Genomic DNA, 5,664 nt, shown 5'->3' with positions numbered 1-5,664 from the left:
GTGCAGATCCACCAGGTGGTAAGGCAGTGAAAATGCAAGGGACTCTTACAGCAGATACAGTAGTTTATTAAGCTGATGCATGTCATTAAATATCTATTAGACAGAAGCACCACAGGGTCTCATGGGGAACAAAACTTAGAAGTTGCAGAGGGCAATGAAGCTGGTGAATAAACTGTATGAAGAGTGACTGAAGGAGCTGGGGCTGTTTTGTTTCAAAAAGAGGAGGCTGAGGGGAGACCTCATTGCTGTCTACAGCTTACTGAAAGGAGGCTGTGGGGAGGTTGGTGCAGGTCTTTTCTCACAGGTAATTAGTGATAGAACAAGAGGGAACGGCCTCAAGCTGTGATTGGGTAGGTTCAGACTAGATATTAGGAAAAGTGTTTCCCCAGCAAGAGTGGTCAGCATTGGAATGGGCTGCCCAGGGAGGTGGTTGAGTCACCAACCCCAGATATGTTTAAAAGTTGTCTGGATGTGGTGCTTGGGGATATGGCTAAGGGTGCAGTTTGTAGAGTAGGGTTATCAATTGGACTTGGTGATCCCGAGGGTCTTTTCCAACCTGAATGTTTCTGTGATTCTGTGATTTCTGTGAAGTCAGATCCACTGTGCAAGAAGTTCAGAAAGACCAGATCCTTCTAGAGCTGAGAACCTGAGTGAGCAAATCATCGTTGTCCCTGCACTGTTGATTCACATATCTGCAGGTAGATGTCTAACTAATGGGGGTACTGACACCCACAGCTGAACACACGCAGTGCCATCCTTACTGAGGATAACATAGCTACACAACATCAAACCCTCACTGCAGAAAAGCCCCCACCTCTCCATGGTGATTTTCTGGTCTGTGTTAACAGCATATTCTCCCATCACTCTCTGCTAATTTAGCCTTTCTCTCATTCACTGACTTGCTTGCATTTCAGTTGCCTTTCAAAGTTTTTCAAAACCAAATGCTATGCAAAAGCTGTGTTAGTGCAATGTTTACCCAGCAGAGTCAGGAAATGGCAAAGCTATCTGGTGTGCAAAGATGGGGGAGAAGCACAAACAAGAGCAGTTATGCCAGACGCTTTCAGAAGCATAACCAAAGGCAGGGACAGAGAGGCCAGAACAGATAAAATTTGTTACAATGTCCTATCCTCAGCACTGCAGTAAGACTCAAGGGATACTCATGGAAATCATCACCAACCTCAAGAGACTAAAAATATGTTTAGACTTTCCCTCACATCTTGCAAAGGAAAAACTTTTCACATCAGACAAAGCTATTCCCTAGTGGAAGACTTTTGGCCACAAAACATTGTCTAGATCTCCTAAAAGGATATCTCACTGTAGGGCAGAAATAAAAGCAGGAAGCAGAGGCTGACTGTTCTTCCACTCCCTATCAGCTGTTATTTGGCTATTTAGAAACTCATTAACTTACCCAGGAGACCTTGGCCTTAATTAGCGCTTGGGCTGATCACCCTGCCCCTTTCTCCTTCACCTCTGCCTCTTGGAACCTTCCACAATGGTTAAATGAAACTATATTTCTTTTGCATACTTTTTTTAAATGGAATTTTTGGAACTATCAGGATCTGCACACCGCTGTTAAATTCTGTTCTGGCTCAGAGCTTGCCAGATCACTCCAGAGTTCTCCACCTTGCACTGACACCCTAATCCTTCATATGTACATGCATCACTCTTAAATCCTTCTGCAAACCAAGCTCTGTAGTTTCCTTCCCTCTGCCCTTTGTACAACATAATCTTTTTTAACTGTGAGTGAAGTCTCACCAAGGCCATTAAGCCACCTTTAATGCTGATGCAAATCCCACAGTCTTTTTAACATAGTGAGAGGGAAATGAATGAAAATGGACTCATTCCACTGTCTTATTTGTAGATAGGTACCCACAAGCTCCAGAATGATGACAAAAGAACTTACCAATATAATAGTAAAACTTACTAGTTTCTGTCTAAATGAACGTGGTTAACAGTGCTAAACTCCATAAGTATGTGAACTGAATGAGAAAAGCTATGATTGCAAAGCACAAGCACAGGCAGGCTGTTACACAGTTTAATGCATGTAGTCAGAGTGTGCAAAATGGCTTTTATTTCTTGAATTGCTTCCAATTTCTCAGGAATATGTTTCACATTCAGCGTGGCTGCTATACTCTGAAATTGATTTTTTTTGGATGACTGCACATGGGTTCCACTGGTGCCCAACCACAGCTCATGGTCTGACTAAAGCCATCCTCTTCCCAGTAACTGTGATAGTCCTTACTCACCAAAATGGGAGGAAGTTTTATCCTTGCACATGAACTATCAGAATTGCCAGTCCAAGGGCTACACAGTAGTAATGCTACCCTAACATCACTCTAATTAATGTAATTACTATAAATGCCACTTAAAGACTCTTATTGTGGATATGCATATGGATCTTGCACTGGCATTACAGGAAGGCAAGCTGAAGCCATCATAATTCATTATCATAATTACATATTAATGATAACCCTGGACTTTTTTTCCAAAACAATGTTTGGAAAACATCATCACTACAACAACAGAAATCCCAGCAGGAGCAAGATAGCAATCTCCTAAGGATATCCAACCTGTAGCAATTAAATGACATTGCACTCAACAGATTTCTCAGCTCAAAGTCAGCCTGGTGAAAACAACACAATATTTTAACAAAATATGATTCCATGACATCCAAGGAATTTCTTAACATTATGTCTAAGAAAGGCATGAGGCCACAAGGCCCATTTAAACAACAGCCAGCAGCCTGTCAAAAATGTTCCTGTTCTGGCACCGTTACCTTGAGTAGTCACTTATTTACCAAACCTGAGCTGCTGCTGTGATCCAACCACTGATTAAATATTCCCTGAATTCTACTGCTGTTTTCCTTAGGATTCCATAAATGTGTGTACCCAAACCATGCTTGACCATTCCCTACTTTTTCCAACATTATCATGCACAGATTTCCAGTTCTATATGGAAACACAGAGTTGTCAGGGCTGGAAGAGACCTCAAGGATCATCCACAGGCAAGGACATCTCACATTAGATCAGGTTGCTCAGAGCCTCATCCAGCCTGGCCTTAAACATCTCCATGGATGAGTCTTCCACCACCTCTCTGGGCAACCTGTTCCAGTGTCTCATCACCCTTGTGGTGAAGAACTTCTTAGCATTCAATCTGAATCTACCCACTTCTAGTTTTGCTCCATTCTCCCTAGTCCTGTCACTACCTGACATCCTAAAAAGTCCCTCACCAGCTTTCCTGTAGGCCCCCTGCAGATAGTGGAAGGCCACAATAAAGCCTCCTCAGAGCCTTCTCTTCTCAAGACTGAACAGCTCCAACTCTCTCAGTCTGTCTTCACAGGAGAGGAGATCCAGCCCTTTGATCATCCTCATGGCCCTTCTCTTGACATGTGCCAGCACAAACATATCTTTCTTGTAATAGGGGCTCCAGAGGTGGATGTAAATGGGGTCTCATTCAAGGTGGGATCCTTTGTATTCAAACACAATTTCAGTCATAGACTCAGGCCATTTCTGTTTCTTAAGGACTAGTCTTTAAAAGACAAAAAATAGTAAGTAGATGTTTCCCTCCTAAGTAAATGTTTCCCTTTGTAAGTAAATATCTCAGTTTATCTAATTCTTGGGTGAAAAGAACCTGTCTTTTCTGAGAAAATAGGACAAAAACCCCTGCCTAAACAATAATTACTTCCAGCAAATTTCAACATTCATATCCCAAAGAGCACTGCAATATTCCCTCATTCATTCCCTTAAGAATGAGTGAGAAGTTGAAATAATGAACTCTATGGAAATACTGATCAATCCTATAGATATACTGCTCTGGTGGAATGGAGCATTATCTACTTACCAGGTCTCATTTTTTAGCAAGGGCAACAAATCATCTTCAGGGTGGAGACTTTTTCTGACTGGCCCTCTCTGGCAGTGTCCTGAGGGTAGTGAATCTAAAGTGCCCTCAGAAATGATGGAGGCGCCTTGTACTGCAGGGTGAAGACCAACTTGAAGAACATGTGATGGCCTTGACAGCTTCATTGTAGAGTAGTCTCCCTGCAGGCAAAGTAGCTTCATTGGCAAAGGCACCCTGTCACAGGTGGGAGTTGTTTTTTTAAAGAGCTGTTCTACATGAAACTCAAAGTGGAATAAATTTCTTTGGCAAATGGAATCATAGAATCAACCAAGTTGGAAGAGACCTCCAAGATCATCCAGTCCAACCTATCATCCAGCCCTGTCCAGTCAACTAGACCATGGCCATGAACACCTCTAGGGATGGTGACTCCACCACCTCCCTGGGCAGCCCATTCCAATGCCAATCACTCTCTCTGGCAACAACTTCCTCCTAACATCCAGCCTACACTTCCCCCAGCACAACTTGAGACTGTGTCCCCTTGTTCTGTTGCTGGTTGCCTGGGAGAAGAGACCAACCCCCACCTGGCTACAGCCTCCCTTCAGGTAGTTGTAGACAGCAATGAGGTCTCCCCCTGAGCCTTGTCTTCTCCAGGCTAAAGAACCTCAGCTCCCTCAGCCTCTCCTCATAGGCTTTATGTTCCAGGCCCTTCACCAGCCTTGTTGCCCTTCTCTGGACAAGTTCCAGCACCTCAACATCTCTCTTGAATTGAGAGGTCCAGATGAAGAAGATTCCAGTGTGGAGTGACAGTGGAAAGATGACCATCAATTTCACAATCCTGAAAACCACTAGGTTTAGACTTTGAAATAACTTCTTCTGAAAATAGGAACTAGGCAAGTGAATCAATTTAATCTATTTTTAAATGAATTTAGGTGCCAGGTCCCCCTGGAGTTAAGATACTTGACCATAAATACAAAGATTTGAATAAAATACCTCAGTCATAAAAAAAAACAACCAAACAAACCAAAAGTAAAAATTAACACTCACTGGCCAAGCAGAAAAAGCTATTGGCACTACAACAGTCAGCCACATAAATAAATCAGCAGCATGATTGATCTCAGTGGCCTTTAATCCTGATGGCTCTTTTCCCAGACCACCTAGGGCACTTTGTCCAGTCCATTAAATCTAAAAGATAACTCTTGTAGATAACACAGCTATATGCATCATTGAGATACAAATATCAGGGCAGGTCAATTTACAAGAACTATATTGTCCACTAGTCAGGATGCCCCCAACTTTGGTGTGGACAGACAAATAAGAGATAACAGGACAAGAGAAAATGCTCCTTCTTGCCTGATCTGTGCAAAATGAGCAGCAAGGACAGTTCATGCATCAGGGAAGGCTGGGGCAGGTCCCCTCGCACAGTGAGCCATGGAAACATCCCTGAAGAAGGCAGAGCACTGAAATATCAAGGTACATTTTCCATCTTTCTCCTTTGAGCTTCTGGGGCCTCTGAGCAGCAAAAGTTAGGCTGTATGTAGCCTCCTCACTGTATTTCATGAGAGCATAGTTAGACCAAGACTAAAGCATCCAGGCTGGCTATGAAGATGCAGTAACACAGGAAGCATTTCCTTGTCTTTGGATGGTAGTGATTGAAATAGCTGATAAAGTGCAAAATCATGCATGCATAACCTAGGTCACAGCAACAGCCTGATGTCAAGGAAACATGTTAGCTGACCACCACTGACTGCCCAACACTAACTACTCTCTCCTGCTTGCAGAGCCTTTCCTGGCTGTGGCTGATGGCATACACGTGGTGAGAGGAACAGA

This window comes from Pogoniulus pusillus, chromosome 6 (assembly GCF_015220805.1).
Source record: "Pogoniulus pusillus isolate bPogPus1 chromosome 6, bPogPus1.pri, whole genome shotgun sequence".
NCBI classification, from domain to species: domain Eukaryota; kingdom Metazoa; phylum Chordata; class Aves; order Piciformes; family Lybiidae; genus Pogoniulus; species Pogoniulus pusillus.
The sequence above is the reverse complement of the archived record's forward strand: the minus strand, read 5'-3'. Positions refer to the sequence as shown.